This window comes from Megascapheus bottae, chromosome 18, assembly GCF_031878675.1.
Source record: "Megascapheus bottae isolate mThoBot1 chromosome 18, mThoBot2.hap1, whole genome shotgun sequence".
Taxonomy (NCBI): domain Eukaryota; kingdom Metazoa; phylum Chordata; class Mammalia; order Rodentia; family Geomyidae; genus Megascapheus; species Megascapheus bottae.
In genome coordinates, this window is record NC_143526.1 from 19,336,680 (window position 1) to 19,358,316 (window position 21,637).

The window sequence follows — 21,637 nt, forward strand, 5'->3', positions numbered from 1 at the left end:
TTTGCAATCAAATCTGTGAGCAGCCATCTAATTTCTGACTAATTTCTTTTCTGCATTAGATAGCCACAGTCCATTTTTGTTGTTGGCAACCAAGAATTCTGTCCAGTACATATGGCTCATCTGAAAAGCAGTTATTTAAGAAAAAAAAAGCTTTCATGTGTATTTCTAAGACTAAAGTCTTTGGAGACAAGTGAGCTTCTTTTCCTTCAAGGAGCCTATTTACTAAACATTTACATAAACAATCCAAATTCTACCAATAGAGTGATAACCAGAATCATAATCTTGGGTAAAAATCTTTTTCATTTAGATCTATATTAAGCATTATCTTTCTAGAAGAAACAAGATGTTTCAGCTGAAGAAGTCTGGAAATGCCTTCCTTTTTTCTTTCCTTTCCTTTTGCTACTAGAGTCCAATAGTCCACTAGAGAAACAGAGTTAGGGGAAAAGAAGGAAAGAGGAAGAGAAAAAAAGAAGGTTGGGAAAGACGGAGGAAGTGACAAAGTAAATCACAGGAGTCTTCTTTCTGGCAAGTAAAAAAAAGTGACATCTTTTGTCAGTAATACTTTAATGATCATGAAATAGGTTATTATTTTGATGTAATAAGCTATACCTTCTAGAAGACAGAAATTGTTTATCATGTAGCAAATTCAGCATAGTTAGAATAAAGATTAATTTAGAAAGATAGCTTGTAGAGGAAATTTCATTCTTTGCAGGACTTTACAGCAAGGGGAAGGAGCATTAGAAATATGAAAGGATTAAATAGCACATGCTATGAAGGAATCACATATTAAAATAGTGAGCTGCCAGTACATGTCTAGTCTGCCTGAAATTGGAATACTAAAAACAACAACTACAACATGAATGTCAAAGCAGCAAGAAAATTGTGTTGTTAATGGGACTGCAAAATAGTATAGCCATTTTGGAAGTGAGTTTGACCATTTTCACAGATCTAAAAATCCATCCTATGATCTATTGATCACATTCCTTATTGTTTACCCAGACATGGAGTAAATTTAATTGTATACCAAACCTGTAAAGGTTAGCCATTAGTGGTTCATTTCTCTAACCCTAGCCACTCCAGAGATTGAGAGCTAAGAATTGGGTTCAAGCTGGGCACTGTGGCTCATGCCAGTAATCTTAGCTACTCAGGAGGCTGAGATCTGAGGACCAAGGTTCAAAGGCAGCCTGGCCACAAAAGGACCTGAGAGTCATCTCCAAATAACCTCTAGAAAGCAGGAAGTGAGGCTTGGCTCAAGGGTAGTGCAGTAGCCTTGAGCTGAAGAGCTCAGGGGCAGTGCCCAGGCCTGAGTTCAAGCCTTATGACCCACCAAAAAAAAAAAAAAAGATTTTTTTTTAAAAAACTTAAAAAATGGCATCTTTCCAATTGCCATGGCTGAAGAACGTGTAGTTATTTTTTAAATCATTTTTATGACAATGTACATGTCCAGTCTTTCAGGAACTTTTGTTGGCATTAGCTTCAGAATAGAACCAGAATCTGATCACTTCTGAGTCGTCAATAATTCCCTGGCTCCATCAGCTCTCACCTAGATTATTGAATGATATCCTTTACTCTTTTCATCACTCCTCTATATTAGATAATCAACAGTCCAATCTACTTAAAATGTAATTAAAAATCATATATAATGGCTTCTTATGTCATTTATTCTTATTTTAGTCAATGTCAAAACCAAAGTTCTCCCCCTCAATTGCCTCTCTGTCTTACCTCCTGTCCTTCTGCTCTTTGAACCCTCTAGTTTTTTTCCTGCTCCATCTTCATTGGACTGCTGAATTCTTCTATCTGAAATAATTACATTCCCTGACTTCTTCAAAACAAGTCTTTGTGATGTATAGAGGAATTACAGTTACATAAATTAGTTAAAGAGTTCCTTCCTTCCTTCCTTCCTTCCTTCCTTCCTTCCTTCCTTCCTCCCTCCCTCCCTCCCTCCCTCCCTCCCTCCCTCCCTCCCTCCCTCCCTCCCCCCCTCTCTCTCTCTCTCTCTCTCTCTCTCTCTCTCTCTCTCTCTCTCTCTCTCTCTCTCTCTCTCTCTCTCTCTCTCTCTCTCTCTCTCTCTTTCGCTGTGAAGCTTAAATTCAGAGCCTCTCACTGTCCCTGAGCTTTTTCCCTCAAGGCTAGCACTCAAAATGGTTAACTGGAGATGAGTCACATGAACTTTCTCGCCCTGGTTAACTTTGAACTGTGATCTTCAGCTCTTAGCCACTTGATTAGCTAGGACTCAGACTCAGGAGGTGTGAACCATTGGTGCCCAACAAGAGTACTTTTTATTATTATTTTTGCCAGTCCTTGGGCTTGATCTCAGGGCCTGTACACTGTCCTTGGACACTTTTTGTTCAAGGCTAGTGCTCTGCTACTTGAGCACTTCCAGCTTTTTCTAACTGTGTGGTACATAGGAATCGAACCCAGGGCTTTGTGCATACAAGGTGAGCATTCTCCCACTAGGCTATGCTCCCAGCCTAAGACTACTTTTTTTTGGAACAACTTTACCTCTTCCCACACTCTCTACCAGTTTTTCCCTTCCTACCACACCAATATGTTTAGTTCATTTTCAACATATTCTTTTTTTAACTTTTATCTTTTTTGCCAGTCCTGGGCTTGAGCTCAGTGCCTGAGCACTGTACTCGGGCTTTCTCAAAGCTAGAGCCTTACCACTTGAGCCTAAGCACCACTTCCAGCTTTTTTCTATGTATGTGGTACCAAGGAATCAAACCCAGGTCTTCGTGCATGCTAGGCAAGCACTCTACCACTAGGCCAAACTCCTGGCCCCTCAACATATTCTTTAGAGAATATCAATGTTGCATATGTTTACCCTTTGCCCTCCATTTCTGTGCACTTCTTATTCTTTTAAATACAGATAAATGAACAAACAAGACAAAAACAACAGAGTAATAAACCTTTTGTTTCCATTTCCTGGAGTTCGTTTTGGTTAAGTATTAATTTATATGATCAGAGGTACATAGGCATTGAGCCTTTGTGTTCCTACCCTAAGAATATCTTCCTTCAGTCTTATTGTGTAATGAATGACCAGAGTACTGTGTAGTTTATCATGTTCCAGTGTATTTTATATGTAGATTCATCATATGACAGAAAATATGTGCTGTTTGTATCTCTGGGTTTGCCTTACCTCAGTGAACATGATGTATTCTAAGTCCATCCTTTTTTGTGAATGATACACATTAAAATGTCACTTTTTAAAATATATTTTTATTGTAATTAATAGAAGGGTTACATGATATTTGCCAGATAAATGGTGCCTTAATTCTCACACATTGATACCCTTTCACATGTTAAAATGTCACTTTTTAAAATGAGACTTCCCTTGCCAATAAATGTGATGTAACTTGCACTCCTACTCCTTTTCATATAGCTTGCTCTTTTTCCTTCGTGGCATTATCATCTTCAACCTATTGCATTATCTACCCATAGTATTAGTCAATTCCTGTTACTATAACAAAACACCTAAGATTCAGAAATATATAATTAACAGGAAGTCGTTTTTCACAATTCAGCAGGCTGGGAAATCCCGGGTAAAGGTGTTGGTAGGCTCAGGGTTTGCTGAAGGCTATCTTTGCTTCCAAAAGGTGCCTTGTTGCATCCTTCCATGATAAAAGATGAAGGCAGAAAGACCAAAGGGCCAGGAAGTTCTCTGAAGCCTCTTTTAGGAGTGAATTAATTCCATTCCCCTGGGCAGAGACTTCATAACTTAATCACTTGTTAAAAAGGCACCTGTCTCTAAACACACAACCTTTGGATTAAGTTCTAACATATAAAATATGAAGGGATATACATGTTCAAAACATAGCACCTACCTAGTTTATAGTCTGCCTCCTCTAACCAGAATATGTATCACAAGAACAGAGATCTTTGTCTCAGATGAATTCCAGCAACTAGTACAGTTCCTGGCACACAGTCAACACTCAACAAGTACTTGTTAATGTTCAATCAAATGAACAAATGAGTAAGTTAGCACATGAATAAATGCACATAGAGATGTTAGGGGCCTTGCTGATAGTGATGTCATCACTCTGTGGCTTTGATCTTAATGCAGCTTGTCCAGATGCATTGGTAAATTTCCTCCACTTGTGATAAGCTCATCTGGACTTCATTTAACATTGCTATCACACAGGACATCCTATCTTCAAAGTCTCAAATTAAACAGAATATAAAAATGGAAGGAGAAGCACAGAAGGAAGCCAAACACACCACCAAAATGTCACTTGAAAGAGGAATTAATACTTTTAGATCTGAAAATATTCACTATTATGGTTGACTGTTTCATACTGATGCCAGAAGGAAGTAAATGATACTTGAAATTTTGGTTGGCATAAAGGTCAAATACACAAGACTTTGGTGACAGCCAAATAGAAAGGCAGACATTTCAAATACAGGTGGAGTCAAAACTGAGTTAATAATAAATAGCTTCGCCAGTAACCCATGAGAAGCCTTTAATTTCTTCAGGTAAATAAATGAGCCTCCATAGTGGATGGAATATCCATTTCCCAGTGTTGCTGTAACAAATCACAATGAACCTAATGGCTATGAATAAGGTTGAATTATGATTAAGATGTTGGCAAGATTCCATTTGTCTATAGAGTCTTTTTCCATGGTTCTAGAGGACAGTCTATGTCCTTTTCTAACTTCTGGAGGCTGATCTCATTCCTTGGCTTAGGATCTTTTCCATATTCAAAGTCAGGATAGCCATTCAAGTCTTCCTCATATCCCATTACCCTGAAACTAATATTTCTTTCTTTCTTTTTTTGTTGGGTTAATGTATAGAGGGGTGACAGTTTCATTTGCCAGATAGTAGGTGCATTACTTCTCACATATTGATACCTTCTCATGTTTTTCTCCCCAGTTCCCTCCCCCTATCCCCTCCCAATCATCTTGTTTCCCCCCTTGCCTTTCTTATTTCGAATAATCCAATAAACATATATACAATATACCAGATAACAAAGTCAGATACTGTAACAATATGAGATTAACCAAAGGGCAACGAAGAAAAGAGAAATAATGTAGTACATTAAGAGCAACAGTCACACAAGATAAAGCTCTTGTTTCCATATTCTGGAGATCCTTTCATTTAACTTCATCCTATATGGCCTTATGTATCTAGGGTTTGAGCTACTGTAATCCTCTGCTAGGAGGGTCAAAGTTTTGTACTAATTATTACAAATGAGGGAAACCATTTAGCCTATGTTCCTTTGAGTCTGGCTTACTTCACTTAATATGATTTTTTCTAAGTCTTTCCATTTCCTTACAAATGGGATGATGTCATTCTTTCTGATGGCAGCATAGAATTCCATTGTATATAAATACCACATCTTTTTAATCCAGTCATCTACTGAGGGACATCTGGGTTGGTTCTGTATCTTTGCTATGGTAAATAGTGCTGCAATGAACATCGTTGTGCTAGTGGCTTTAGTCTGACCTTGTTTCTTGACATTTGGGTAAATGCCAATGAGTGGAATTGGTGGGCCATAGGGGAGCTTTATGTTTAGTCTTTTGAGGAACACCATATTGCTTTCCAGAGTGGTTGGACAAGTTTACATTCCCACCAACAGTGTAGTAGCAATCCCTCCTGGCCACATCCACACCAGCATCTGTTGTTATTAGATTTCTTGTTCTTGATCATTCTAACTGCAGTGAGGTGGAATCTCAAAATTGTTTTAATTTGCATTTCTTTTATGGCCAGAGATGTTGAGCATTTCTTCATGTGTCTATAGGGCATTCTTATTTCCTCTCCAGAGAAGTTTCCCTTTAATAAGTCTTTGGCCCATCTTTAATGAGATGATTATTTCTTTGATGATTTGTTTTAGAGAGACTCAATCATTTTTGTTAAAGAATTTCTTAACATTGATTTTTACATCATATTTCAAATATGATGTATTTAACAAGCAAATATTCAAAAAGGGAATCTCTATATACAATAACTGGCACTTAGATTTTAGAACACAATTAAAATTAGGCTGAGGATTTGTAGGTCATAGATATATATTAATCTATGTAATAAAACATTATGTCTATAGAGTCATATATTTTTATGTCTATGTTGTTGTGTTTATATTTCCAATACCATGTCCATAGCATTGGGTACATGAATAATGAGTCCTCGCTCTTGTACTGTTTGGATCTAATAGCCACATATTAAGGATATCATGTGCCTTTTGTTCTTTTGGTCTTGACTTGTCTCACTCAACATGATTTGCTCTAGATTCATCCACTTCCCTGCATATGCCATTATTTTATCTTGTCTGTTGGCTATGTAGAATTCCATTGTGTGGATTGTTTCCATTGCCTGGCTATTGTGAATAGTGCAGAGATGAACATAGCTGAGCAGGTGTCCTTATCATATCCTGGGTTATGCTGTTCATGACAGATGCCCAGGTGTGGTATGGCGGGATCATAGGGAAGGTCTATTTTCAGTTCTTTAAGTAACCTCCACATTGCTTTCCAGAGTGGCTGAACTTGCTTACAGTCCCACCAGCAGTGCAGTAGGGTTCTTTTTTTCTCCACAACCCCACCAGCATCTGTCATTGTCTGAGTTCAAAATCTTGGCCATTCTTATTGGGGTAAGGTGTATCTTAGGGTTGTTTTTATTTGCATTTCCTTTATGATCATGGGTGATGAACATTTTCTCATATGTTTTTCTGCCATTTTAACCTCTTCTTTTGATAAGATGCTCTTTAGTTCCCTTGCCCATTTAGTTTGGTTTGTTGTGTTCGGGGGGGATTAGTTTCTTGAGTTCCCTGTAGGTACTGGATATTAGGCATTTGTCTGATGTATTATTGGTAAATATCTTTTCCCAGTTGGTTGGCTGTCTTTCTACTTTAGTAGCTATGCTTTTATCTGTGCAGAAACTTTTTATTTTAGGTAGTCCTATTTATCGAGTCTCTGTCCAATCTGTTGTGACCCTGGGATTCTATTCAGGAAGTTTTTGCCTGTGCTTATGAGTTCCAGTGTCTCTCCACTCTATCGTGTAGCAGTTTCAAGGTTTTCTAGAATGACATTGAGGTCTTTGATCCATTTTGAGTTAATGTTTGTGCATGGAGAAAGGCTAGGGTCAATTTTTAGTTTTCTGCATGTGGCTGCCCAGTTTTGCCAGCACCAATAATTGAATAGGCTGTGTTTGTTCCACTGCATATCTTTGGCTCCTTTGTCAAATACAAGTTGACTATAAGTATGTGGTTTTATTTCTGGATCTTCTGTTCTGTTCCATTGGTCTTCTGGTCTATTTTTGTGCCAATACCATGCTGTTTTTGTTATTATGGCTCTATAGTAGAGTTTGAATTCTGGTATTGTAATACCACCTGCATTGGTCTTTTTGCCTAGAATTGTTTTGGCTATTCTGGGTTTTTTCTTGTTCCATATGAACCTTTGTATTATACCTTCTATTTCAGTAAAGAATGTCTTTGGGATTTTGATGGGGATTGCATTGGATTTGTATATCAATTTTGGCAGTATGGCCAATTTCAGTATATTGGTTCTCCCTATCCATGAGCATGGGATGTCTTTCCATTTCCTGGTATCCTCTTTAATTCCTTTCATTAGGCTTTTATAGTTGTGATTAAATAATCCCTTTACATCTTTGGTTAAGTTAATTCCTAAGTATTTTATTCTTTTGAGGGCTATTGAAAATGGGATCATTTTCTTGATTTGGCCTTTTGTTTGTGTATTGTTGGCATACAAGAAGGCTACTGACTTTTATTATTTTATTAGTTCTAGCAGTTTGGAAGTAGAGCTTATTGGGTCATTCAGGCATAGTATCATGTCATCTATGAATAGGGATAGTTTAATTTCTCCTTTTCCTATGTGGATCCCTTTGATGTCCTTCTCTTTCCTTATTGCTCTGGCTAAGGGTTCCAGCACTATATTTAAGAAAGTGGAGAGAATGGGCATCCTGTATAATTCCTGATTTTAAGGTAAATGGTTCCAATCTTTCTCCATTTAGCATAATACTAATTGTAGGTTTGTCATGTATGGCTTTAATTATTTTAAGGAATGTACCTCTTATTCCTATTTTTTCTAGTGCTTTCACCATGAATGGATGTTGTATTTTATCAAATGCCTTCTCTGTACCCAGAGAAATTATCATGTTTTTTTATCCTCGGCTCTATTGATATGATGTATTATATTAATTGATTTGCCTTGCATCAGTGGGATTAAGCCTACTTGATTGTAATGTATAATTTTTTAAATTTGTTTCTGGATTCTGTTGGCTAGTATTTTATTGAGGAGTTTTGCATCTGTGTTCATTAGAGGTAGGTCTGTAGTTCTTTTTTTTTTCGTTGGGTCTTTCCCTGGTTTGGGGATGATTGCAATGTTTGCTTCATAAAATGAGTTTGGTACTGCTCCTCTGCTTCTATTTCTCAGAAGAGCTTCAAGAATATAGGTATTACTTTATCTTTAAAAGCCTTGTAGAATTCTGGAGTGAAATCGTCTGGACCTGGGTTCTTTTTGGTTGGCATTTCCCTGATTGCTTCCGCTATTTCATTGTATGAAACTGGTTTGTTCAATTTGTTTACCTCTTCATGGTTCACTGTGGTTAGGTTATATTTATTTAAAAGATTCTTTTTTTTTTTTTGCCAGTCCTGGGCTTGAGCTCAGGGCCTGAGCCCTGTCCTTGGACTTTCTCAAGGCTAGCACTCTACCACTTTAGCCTCAGCACCATTTCTGGCTTTTGTCTATGTATGTGGTACCAAGGAATCGAACCCGGGTCTTCGTGCATGCTAGGCAAGCACTTTAACCACTAGGCCAAATTCCCGGCCCCAAAAGATTCATCTTTTTAGCTCTAGATATATTTTCGATATGAGGCCTTTGTCTGTTGTATGGTAAGTGAATATCTCCCACTCTGTGTGCTTTCTATTTAACTTAACTATTTCTATTAACTCTTCCCACTTCCTTAGTTCTGCTTTAATTTCCCTTTTCAGGTTTTTAAAGTTTTCATCATAAAGGTCCTTTATATTCTTAGTTAGTTCCTAAGTACTTCATTTTCTTTGAGGCTATTGCAAAAGGAGTTGCTTTCCTGATTGCTGTCTTGGTCCTTTCATTGTTGGCATGCAGGAAAGCAATTGATTTTTGAGGAGTTAGGTTATATGCTACTTTGCCAAAGTTTCAAATCAGCTTCAGCGAGTTGGGAGTGGAGTCTATAAGGTTCTTTAATTACAGAATCTTGTCATCAGCAAAGAGGGAAAGTGAAACTGGTATTTCTTGTGTCTTCTTTTATGTTTAAGGATCCTTCTGTTTATATTGTGTCTGCCTCAACTATTTAGGAAAATCTATTTTAATATCATCTAATTAGTGATCTCAATTCCATGCTTAACTTTAGTTACCTTTGGACATTACTATTATTTGGATCTTAAGCTTCCCCAAATGATGTGTGGGTGGGAGGTGGGGGAAAGGATTGTTCTTCTGGTACTGTTGGGAGGTAATGGAACTTGAGGACAAGGGGTGGGTAGTGGGTCTGGTGGTGAGTGGTCTTTAGACATTGGGGCCATATACTCAAAGAGAATAGCAGAACACTAGCTTTTTTCTTTTCCTGTTAGTTGCTCTGTGTTCATGAATAGTTTGTTTTGGTTGTTCTTGGTGGTTTTGGAGATTGAACTCAGGACCTTCCATTAACTTTGAACTACCACTACATTTTTGTTTTTTCTTGTTGTTGGTTGTGGGGCTTGAACTCAGGGCCTGGATACTGGTCTTGAGCATTTTTGTGCTCAAGCCTAGTCTTCTACCTCTTGAACCATAGCGACATTTCTGATTTTTGACTGGTTAATTAGTGATAAAACTCTACAGGAAGTTCTCTGCCCATGTTGGCTTCCAACCATGATCTTCAGATGTCAGCTTCCAGAGTAGCTAGGATTTAGAAATGAGAATCACTGGCACCCAGCTGGATAAAGTAGTTATGTTCTGTCACATGCCTCTGCCATGATGTGTTGACCTATGACAGGCCAGAAAGGACCAGTGCTAACTAATTATGGATTGAAACCTAAAACTATGGGCCAAAATAATCCTTTTCTCTTTATGAGCTGATTACCTATTTGTTATAATGATGGAAAGCTGAATAGCACAGCCTTGTAAAATGACTAGAGATTAGGACATGAAAATCTTTGGGAGATCATTGTTTTGCTTACTATATACTGATACTATCTGATTTCTGACAGCTTTTTTTTTTTCAAAGAAATGAATTCTAGAGAAAGAAGACTGCCTTCATTCCTGTTTCAGCAAAGTGTTGCTCATCCAGGGGTGTGCTGAACAGATACCACTTACTGATTAGAAACTAGGCAGTTTCTCTGGCTGACATTCAGTGAATAGGTATGGGTTCAGGATTTCAAAGTAGAATAGGAATAGAGATGCTTTTCCTATTTAGGATTTCTTTGGGTAAATGAAAATTTTTTTTTTTTACAATTTTGTATCTCTTGTTTTATACTCACAGGCTTTAGAACAAGCTTTAGAGATAAGTAATTAAACAAACAAGACAATATTACCAACCAATAATGTGCAAATTTTTCAGTGAATGCAGTTGAACTCAGGAAAATTTTCCTACTGGCCTACTTTTGTTGGTTCCAATTTAACTTGATCTTTCTAGCATCCATCGGTATTGGCTAACAATGTCTGGATAAACACTGAAATGAGCACAGGAATTCATACAATTGTCATTGATAATACCTTCTCTTGGTTAGTCAAATTGTCCTTGACAGAGATAATGTGGGACCTGGTATACAGACCTTCTTGTGCCTACTAGATATCCGTTTCTCCAGAACTAAACTGTGCCCAGCAAAGATTTCTTGTTGATGAGGCTGAAAATTTGTGGAAGGAATAAGAGCAGATGAACTTCTCTGGTTTTTTATAGGCCTTTTCAGAATTAGATCTTGTGAGTGAGTTTTATATGTAACATACTAAAAAGGATTTAAAGAGCCAGGTGTCAGTGCCTCAGATCTATAATCCTAGCTTCCCAGGAAGCCAAGGTCTGAGAATGGCCATTCAAAGCCAGTGCTGGCAGGAAAGTTCATGAGACTCTCATCTCTCATTAACCAGCAGAAAACATGAAGTGGTAGAGCATTAGCCTTGAGTGAAAAAGTTAAAGGATAATACCCAATCCCTGAGTGAATAAAAAGGACTTAAAAAAAAGAAAAACTGATAAGGCAGTGAGTGAATGGGAAACAGCACAAAGAGGAAGACCAGCAAGGGAGCAGTTTTAGGTGATTTCTCTGCCTTTGATTGAGCTCATAGAGGTGTTCCATTCTCTACCTTATGCTTCCAAGTTTCACCGCCTCAAGAGTAGGGAGCTCAAAAAACATTCATCACAGGTTTGTCCAGGCCACACTAGAGGGCTTTGAACTCCTAGATGCTTCCAGTTTTCAGAACCAAGGGGAAAAAAATGGCTCTGGAAGCCCCAGAATGGCCCCTGACAAGACTCATGTGTTTGTGGTTAAAAACAAAAGCATAGAAGCCAAGAGAGGGTCATAGAAGTTGCTGTAGTTTGGATCTTAAATGTCCCCCATACCTCATGTATCCAAGGTTCGGTTCACAGCTAGTAGTGCTGCTGTAGTAGTACCTCCAGGGGCTAAGTCCTAGTGAAAGAAGGCAGTTTCTTAGGGATGTTCCCTGGAAGGCAATTGTGAGATCCTGGTATTTTCTTTTTCTTCCACGTCCAGCCACAGGGGAATGGTTTTCTCCACTATGTGCTCCTGTCATGTCATGATGTATTGTGTCACCACAGGTCCAAAACAATAAGTGTAATTGGGCATGAACTGAAACCTCAGAAACCAAAAGGCAAGACAAACATTTCTTTCTTTTTCTTCTTTAAAGTTGATTTATTTAAGGAATTAGTTACAACAACAACAAACCAACACAAAAACACTCATAGGAACCCAAAGGAATTTCCAGAGTCCTGACAGTATAGTTTCTACAAATGTAGAACTGCTACTGTAAAAATATCATTTTTTAATGTGTTTATCAATAGTGGGTCTTACCTTTTGTGCATAAGGCTAGTACTCTACCACTTGAGCCACAGTTCCATTTTTGGCTTTTGGGGGGTTAACTGGAGATAAGAGTCTTAGAGACTTTTCTGTGCTGGCTGTTTTTGAACTATGATCCTTAGATCTCAACTTTTTGACTAGCTAGCAATATAGGTATAAGCTACAAACAACTGGAAATGTACCAATGTTTCTATTAACCTAAGTAAATATTTTTAGATTTCTGAGACAGCCTTGAACTTGAGATACATGTTTTATTTTTTTTAATAAACGTGGCTTTACTCCAGAGATATGATTGCTTTCTAGCGATAAATCTGGTTTTATATAATCATACTATATATTATTTCTGCTGCTAAATATTCCATTTCATTGTTTCTAGGAATAGTTTGGGCTTTCATAGCCCAATTCAACTATACTTGTAGAAGTAGACTAGAAAAAAAAATAAAGTTGACCACAGACTAGATGCAAACATACTCTTGATCTTGATGGTATTAATTTGGCCTAATATTGATTTTTGGACATTATTCATAGCATGGTGAAAAAACATAAAAATGAAACTTGAAGCATATGTTCCTTAGTACATTTCTGAACAAATATTGCAACTGAAAAAGAAGAGGCCTAGTTCACGATATTGGAACCACTAAGAGCAAAATAGTCTCTCAGAAGATTAAGACATTTCACTCATAAAGCTTTAAGTTAATCTGGTTTCCACTGAGGGAAGGTCAAAAAGGCACTTGAAAGCAATGCAAAGTGTTGGTTTTGGATCATTTTAATGCTAAAACACATATTTAAACCATTTACACAAGATAAACTAACATTTTTTTGGCCAACAGCCTGCCAATTATGATGTGAAAAGAGAAGCTTAAGAAACCATGAGTTGTTTGGGATGTAATCTGAGCCTGTTCTTTGGACTAACAACATTTGCAAAAGAACAACATGTTCTTATTTGGGACCAACATGTTTCTGTAGGCCTATGGGCTTCTGTGTATCAAAACTACTCTCAGAGCTGTTTATCTTTATCCAGAGGAGAACTGGCAGGATTATTGAGCTTATCATTTGGCCAACAGAGTTACAAATGTGACATAATAACTGAATTTATATGGAGATTGCAGTGACTGATTATATGAAATATTGGTCAAATTCTTCCCATCGTGATGAGAATATTGATGATGGTGATGTATTTGAACTTTCTTTGACTAGAATTAGCTCCTCACCTTTTTTTTTTTTAAATGAGACTACCTCTATTTTGGTCTCATTTTGTGTGTATATATATATATATATTTCATCACTCTAATTTATTTTTTCCTAACCCTCATGATTAACAAAAATGATCATACTTCCTGTCTTATCTAGTCTTATCTATAGTAGGTCTCTTCAAAGCTTATCAACATCATTTAGAGAGGTCCTTGCTAGATGTGGCTCCTTGATCTTGGGCTATACTATTGTGATGTAAGCGAAATTTTTTGTTCGTTATGAATTACCTGGTCAGGAGTATTCAGTGTAATATTGAATAAAACAGAACATTTGCTTTTATTCTCAACTTTCACATATATCATAATGTGAAATTAGAGGAAGCATGATAATAATGGAACTGGCTGAAGAAGTTAGGAAATCCATCACTCTGTTGATAACTAAATATATAACTTTGAAAAAAATCTTACATGCCAGGAGAACTTGATTACAATCATAGACAGGCAATTTCTTAAAGTAGGGGGGAGAGAGAGGAGAGAAAGAGAGATTGGCACATATAACTGGGACACTGCGGGGCTGGGAGTTTGGCCTAGTGGTAGAGTGCCTGCCTAGCATGCACAAAGACCCAGGTTCAATTCCTCAGTACCACATACATAGAAAAAGCCAGAAATGGTGCTGTGGTTCAAGTGGTGGAGTGCTAGTCTTGAGGGAAAAAACCCAAAGACAGTGCTCAGGCCCTGAGTTCAAGACCCAGGACTGGCAAAAAACCAAAATAATAACTGGGACACTGGGAAGGGAGGGGACTATTTGAGATTTCTCCCCATCTTGTTTTTTTTTAATATATTTTTTATTGTATTAATAGAAGGGTTACATGATATTTGCCAGATAAATGGTGCCTTAATTCCCACACATTGATACTCTTTCACATGTCATGGTCCCCATTTCCCTTCCACCCTCCCCCACCCCTCATCTTGTTTTGCCCCGTTCTCTATCCAATTTCAGATCCCATCTTGTTTTTTAATTTTTATGTTTTTCTTAGCTTATCCAACTTCACACAGACTCTCCTCCACACCCTGCTCACTCTCAAAAACAGGAAAAAGTAATAGCTTTAGAGTTTTTTTGACTTAGTAAAAATTATATAAAAAAGAGAACCTCTTCAAAAACCTCTTGTATAGGATTTCAAAGAATGATTTAAATCGTCCTGGTATGAGCCACAATATTTAGCCCAGATTTTGGTATGTGACTGGTTAGGCCAAGATCATCTTGTCATACAAAGCTGGGCTATGAGAGTGCTCTGACTGGAAGACCTGTAAAAGACACCTACAAGTGGTATGGAATTGATTCCATGGTCCAAGAGACAGTTGTTACTAGGGAAAACAGAGAACTCAACATCATATACTAAGGCCTATCCAAGTAATGTTCTAGTACTGACCATGTCACAAGTGCTGAATAGACTGCTACCTACAGAAAGTTCTAATTCTTCATTTTACTGATCAAGAAAATCGAGTCACCAAGATACAAGCTTGCAGATATCCCAAACCTGCCCAGTATATGTATTCTTGTTTCAAATATACCTTTTGCCCCAACTCTCAAGATGAACTCTCAAGTAATATTACCACAGGCATCCTGATGGCAAAGAAAGTAGAAGCTACAGAGTACAAAGGAAAGGGAGAGAAGGGGAAAAAGCCCATCTTTGTTTAACTATTATTCTAATGAGTTAAACCATGGAATCAACACAGCCAGGCTCTCCTAACAGAAAAGAAGACAGATCTGTTGGCTGTTCCTACAGTTCAGTTTGGAAATAAAAAGTTTGTTTATACAGCTGGATCTTTCCAGAAGGAGTTAGGGCTAAAAACCTATGGTGAACTAGTGTATGGCAGGCGACAGCTAGGGGCAGGCATCTGTTTCACATTAGAGACACTAAGTAATGATAGTGCTGTACTCTGACCTCTAAGTTCCAGTTTTCCAGGGGCCTGGGTGTGTTCCCAGGTTTAAAGGTGCCGACAGCGGCCAGCTCCCTTGCTAACACATCCTAAGGGTACCCGTGGTTTGGAGTGCTGGCAGTACAAGATTTGGAAGTAGTTTGGCATTCAGAATAGGTGAGTAAATTTATGTTCTTCCCCTAAAGCACACTTTAATTTGTAGTTAAAACTATCACAAAGAACAGTTTCCTCTATTTCTCTCTCCTCCTTCACTCCTCTCTTTCTTCTCTTCTTTCCTCCTTTTTAAGTCATGCAATATTAAACCAACACTTTTTTTGGGGGTGGGGATAGGGTTGGTCATGGGGCTTGAACTTGGGGCCTGGGTGCTGTCCCTGAGCTCTTTTGCTCAAGGCTAGCATGCTACCACTTTGAGTCACAGTGCCACTTCCCATTTTTTGAGTGGTTAATTGGAGATGAGTCTCACCTCATGGGGACTTTTCTGCCTGCACTGGCTTTGAACCATGGTACTCAGATCTCAGGTTCTTGAGTAGCTAGGATTATAGGCATGAGCCACCTGCTCCCCATTAAAACAAAAGTATTGAGACCCAAATCTCTCTGATGTAAGAGGGTTTATTAAATCATGATAGATACCAGCCAGAAAAAGGATTAGGTTCTAGAACAAACTTTCACACATTTTTACTGTTTTCTAATCAGTTTCACCTTTTCTATCCCATTCCCAGCATGTTGCCTTTGCCTTTGCCCTGCCCTTGCAAGGGCCTTGGCCTGTGCTCACTGGGCCTGTGCTCACTGGGCCTGTGGGCCCCACTGGACCTGTGAGCCTATGGGCCTGGGCTTGTGGCCCTGGGCCCGGGTCTGTGGGCCTATGCCTGTGATTCTGCGGTCCTGTGGTCCTGGGCCTGGTCCTGGCCCTGTCCTGCCCTGCAGAAAGACATCACCCACTTTGTAAGGAATGGAAAGACTTGGGAAAAAAATTATTTCAAGTGAAGTAATCCCGACCCAAAGAAACATAGATTGCACAACTTCATTTATAATGATTAGAATGTACCTATAAATCTATAAGCAAATCCAATGGACACTTGGACGTGAATAATTAAACAGTACTCTAAACAATTCACACAGTCAGACCAAAGGAGGATATTCTTAGGAATGTGTTTATTTGTATAGAAAAGAGCAACAAGAGTACTCTAAGAGTTTCTATAGCTGTTAGTCCTTTCAGCCTATCTTGAAAAATAGCCTGATTTCAGTCTACAACAGTGAGCTTCATATAAGGGAGTGTTTGACTTTGATGGTAACCAAGAGCTGTGGCTGGATAAGGGATGCCGATTTTAGTTTGCGGCCATCCTGCTGCTCCCTTGAGACAGGAATTTTGGTGTAAGGAAAATTGGGAGGAGCTGGATGTAGAAAACTAATGAAGTTAGGAAGAAGAAGGAAAACAGGAAGGAAAATCCAATGGAACAATGATGCACCGACTATGCAGAACTCAATGCTCAGAGCACTCTGAGAACTTTACACATGTCTTTTAGAATTAGTCTGACTGTCAGAGCAACATCTGGAGAAAATGTTAATGTCCAAATGCCTCTGGGCTGTGTTTAGGTACTGAGGCTGAGTAAGCCACTGTGCATTGGAAATGGCACTGGGCCAAGGACCAGAAAGTCAGGAAACCTGATGGTACAAGTTGGAACAGCCTGCCAGGTTCCAGACCAAAGTCAGCCAGGATATGGTCTGGCTACCAGAAGCATCTGCTAACAGAGTACATGAGGTGGGAGTACATTCAGACAAACTACAGATTAACTGGCAATTAGAACATCGAGTTCCACTAGAATTCAGTCTACTTTCTCCAAAAATTTCCACAATAAAAATATTAAAAAGTTTACTATACTGGGTTCTGTGGCTCATTTCTGTAATCCTAACTACTTTGGAGGTTGAGATTTGAGGATTGCAGTTCAAAGCCAGCCCAGCAGGAAAGTCCATGACACTATCTTCTCCAATTAACCACCCAAAACAAAACAAAACGAAAACAAAAACAAAAATCCAAACTGAGTAGAGCTGTACTTTAAGTGGTAGAGCACTATCCTTCAACTGAAAAGCTCAGAGACAGCTCCCAGGCACTGCATTCAAAACCTAAGACTGGCACAAAAGAAAACAAAAAAATCCAGGTTAATGTACAAATTATTTTCCTTCAAGCTCATTCTCAAACTTAGGAGAAACATTAGGAAAAAAAAGAGAAATATTAGAATCAAAGTTAGATATTTTTTCCTGTTCTCTTTGCATTCTTCCCTGTAAATCTTATAAAAGATGTAATGTTATATTATATAATTCTAAACCAGGGATACACACACATATATTAGCAGTGTCAGTGTTTTGAACTTACAACTCGGCACTTCCTAGGTAAGCCCCCTACCACTTGATTTATACAATCAACACCTTTAGCTTTAGCCATTTTTAATATAGAATTTTGCAATCTGCTTGGGCCATTATCCTAGCTACGTAGACCCTCATCCTTCCTTGTCACTAAGAGTACAGATGTGAACAACACTTGTCATGTTCCTTTAGATGAAGCCTCATTAAGTTTTTGCCTGGGCTGGCCTCAAAGCATGATCCTCTGAATTCCCAAAGTGAAAATAGCATGAGAAACTGTACCTGGACCAAAGAATATGTTTCAGGTTTTCTGAAAGTGTACTGAATTAAGAAAGCCGTAGAGAGGGATGAAGTTCTGATTGGTCCTCTTAATTTAGGCCAAGTCATAAAGCATTTTGAAAAAAAAAGTGTACTTGGTAGTTTTGCAACCTAGTATCCCTGTTCCTCTTCTTGGAAACAATTTCTAAATTACCCTGTTTTATCAGTTGTACTTGGGATTACGAATTCAAGTTCTTGTTTTCTTTGAATAAATTCATGATTCAATTTATGTTACAAAAGGTTTTCACCCAAGAATTTGATTTCTAAGCAGAGACTGGAGTTGACTCATCCTATGGTTGGGCTTCAGAAATCTTCATCCTTATTGAACACAGTGCTGCGGGCATATCAGAGAAACCCTCTATCATTTGATCCATGTTCCTTGCTCTTTTATTTGCATTTTGATTTTGAGATATGGTCTCACTAATTTTGAGAGGCTGAGGTTACTATTACAGGCATGCACTACCTCCCTTCACTTCTGATTTCTATCTCTTCTGAGCTATATCCCTTTGCTTCTGTAAGCTGTTTCATCTATTTATGTGTTTATGTATTTTTTTTTTTTTTGTGCAGGAACTGGGGCTTGAATCAGGGCTTGGGAGCTTGCTCTTAAATTTTTGTTTGTTCAAGGTTAATGACTGTAACCCCACTGTAACCCCTCTATACATCACCTTGATGATTAAATATATATGTATGTTAATAATCCCTCCTTTGAGTCACAACTCTCCTTCCTGATTTTTGTGCTTCACTGGAGATAAGAATCTCACAAACTTTCCTGCCTGTGCTGGCTTTAACCAAGATTCTCAGAAACGAGCCTCCTGCGTAGTTAGGACTAGAAACATAAGCTTCCTGCACCATGGTAGGTTCCCTTTTTACCCTTCCTTGCTTGTCTCAACCAATTTTCAAAACCAAAGCTACATGCTATACTTCTGTTATATTGTTACATTCATTGCACTTGTAGGTAATGAAATCCCTTGCAGTTACAGTTACTGAGCTACTATTACTAGGTAACAAGTTTCCCTTCCTCCTACTTTAATGATAGGAATAAAAGAAAGACCTAAAAGCCAGAAGTTACATAATAAGTCATAGGCATCCAGGTGAATTAACGGGGATGTTTTACATAGGTTACATTTATAATAATTGTAACACTGCTTCTTAAACATTTTGGTCTCAAGGACGCACTGTTTGAAAAAAAAAATTGTTGTGGGACTTGAACTCTGGGCCTGGGTGTTGTTCCTGACCTCTTCAGTTCAAGGCTAATGCCTTACCCCTTAAGCCATAGCACCACTTCCAGTTTTCTGGTGGTTAATTGGAGATAAGAGTCTCATGGACTTTTGTGCCTGGGCTGGCTTTGAACCACATCCTCAGATCTCAGTCTCCTGAGTAACTAGGATTACAGGTGTGAGCCACCACACCCAGCTGAAAATTTGTGTTTTATATGCATTTATTATTGTTGTATTGGAGATGTGACCTTGGACTTACATAGGATGGGTAGGTATAAGCTCTACCATGGAGCTACAACCCCACACCCCATTTTTTATTAACAATGATTTTTACATAATATTTCAAATGTCAAGAATTCACACCTCATTTTTAAAATTATTTAAATAAATAAAAATAGTTTTCCAGTCCTGGGGCTTGAATTCAGGGCATGAGCACTGTCCTTGGGCTTTCTCAATGCTAGAGCTCTGCTACTGGAGCCACAGGTGCACTTCCGGCTTTTTTTTTTTTATTATGTATGTGCTATCAAGGAATGGAACTCGGGTTTTCCTTCATGATAGGCAAGCACTCTACCACTAGGCCAAACTCTTGGCCCCTCATTTTTATTTCTGATAAGATTACATTATAGAAAACATTTCAAGACCATTAAAAATTCCCATATAACCATCAATTCAAGGTAGCCTTTTGAGAGTTTATTATCTTTTTCCATATAAACCCTTCAGTTATATCTGCAAAGCAAAAGGATATTCTTACAAATGAGCACTATATTCTCACCCCAATCAGGTAATTTAGCTCTTTTGTAATATACAGTCCCTATGGGAACATTTGGTGGAAAGGATACAGTGTAGATTATCACACAAAGAAATCATAAAGGACAGTTGTATTATTACTCAGTAGATGGGAGGGTTAGGGAAAGAGATCTGAAATGTTGTCAATCTGGGTCGGACATCCTAATCACAGTCAAACCCAGGTCACCATGTTTTTCCTGCTCCCACTAGCACCTGGCTGACTGACTCCCCTTCTCCCTCACGCATTCCAGGCAGGAACCTAAGGAACTGCCTTACACAACCACTAACGACGTGCAGTTTACCAACGCTTATTTCACACAGCAGCTCGGCAGCCATCCACGTGGTTCGGTAAACTAATTATGCTGGGCGGGAGTGGTGGGGATGGGGTGGAGGTGTGTGTGGGTTTGTGTGTGGGGAAAGGGTGTGAAGAAATAGGTTAATGGCACCTTTAAATGAATAACTCCAGCCTCGGGAAACCTCCAAACAAAAACAAGAACAAAAACCACCAGCATCTCACCCCATCCCTTCCCTTCACCCCCTCCCTAAAGAAAAAAATCCAGGCAAGCACCTGTGAGGGCCGCGCTGAACCGTTACGGATCCCCCGGCGCGGAATCTCTGCAGCGCGCGGCCTCCGGCTTCCGGCCACGTGACGCTCGCCCTGACCAATCAGAGCGCATCTCATCACTCCCGCTTCCTCACCCTGGCAACGGGCGGGTGACGACTTCCGGTGCCGTGAGGGCTCGGGGGCTGACGCTGGTGAGTGTCCTCTCTTCCTCACACTGTCGGCACCGCTGCCACAGCCGGCCGCCGCCACGCCGCGCCGCGGTCTCTGCGCCCCTCGGGGCTGGCTGGGACGTCCTCTCCCGGGTCGGGAGGGAGCGGCGTATAAGATGACCCCTGCTCAGGATGCCCCTTGTCCTCCGTCTCGGTCTCGCGTGGGGCCCTTGCCCACCTCTTTCCCCCCTCCCCCCTTCCCTTCTTGCTTGGCCTCCGGCGTGGCGGCCTCAGAATGCGGGGTTGTCGCCGTGCTGCATCTACTTTGCAGTCGCTGGGGACGATGTCTTTTGAGTGCCTGTGTGTGTGTGTGTGTGTGGAGGCGGGGGGGGGGGGAAGGGGGTCCCTGAGAGTCATAGGGATTGGAGGGGACACACCCCAGTCAGTCCTGAGTGTCTTCGTGGGGGTGGGGAGGGTGGTGTCACGACACCCCGGCCTGGTGACAGTGATTAGCTTTAACTGGCCAGGAAGAGGAAAAGGACTGGAGATGAAGCAGCTGGAAGTGTGTGTGTGTGTGTGTGTGTGTGTGTGTGTGTGTGTGTGTGTGTAGCTGGGGTGTAGGGAGGAGGTCTGTGTGCAGCACAGAAACGCTGATAAAGAGAGCCACAACGTGGATTTTTTTTTCCCCTTTTGGATCCATCTATGGCAATAGCTTAAAAGGGGTGGCTTTTCTGTACAGATATTTTCTTGTAAGATGGAAGGATTGTATGTCTTCCTTCTTTCGGCTTGTGAAAGACTACACAAAACTGGAGTGGGGGGCAGCACCCGTGTTTTGAGACAGGTGGCCTTTCCTAAGTGTTAAATAAGGCGTCATGTGCAAACAAAGAGTCCTTGAAAAACCAGGATGTCAAGATTTAGAAGTTAATGCCTCTAAACAGTGGTTTATTCTAAGCCTCATAGCCTTGATGATCCAGTTATCCAAGACACTGTTAACTTATGTCATTCATTTATGACTAGAGTATCTCTAAAAAGAGAATATAGTGTATACTGTTATACACTCTTGTTACTTACTTACAAAACCCTTTTCAAAATGGTTGCATTGGTTTATGGTCCCAATATGGAG

At 39.5% G+C, this 21,637-nt stretch overlaps 1 protein-coding gene across 4 annotated transcripts in view; it reads left to right on the top strand.

The window, feature by feature from the left end:
• The first annotated feature begins 14,656 nt into the window (after positions 1-14,656).
• The window catches only part of Tasp1 (taspase 1), a 207,608-nt gene continuing 200,627 nt past the window's right edge, over positions 14,657-21,637 (top strand). For 3 of the 4 annotated variants that reach the window (XR_016538586.1, XM_090351978.1, XM_090351980.1), the window contains exon 1: positions 20,509-20,556. The gene's annotated coding sequence lies outside the window, so the exon portion shown is untranslated. Of the gene's footprint in view, positions 15,278-20,508; positions 20,557-21,637 lie in introns of those variants that run through there. The other variant, XM_090351979.1, reaches the window with a different exon arrangement.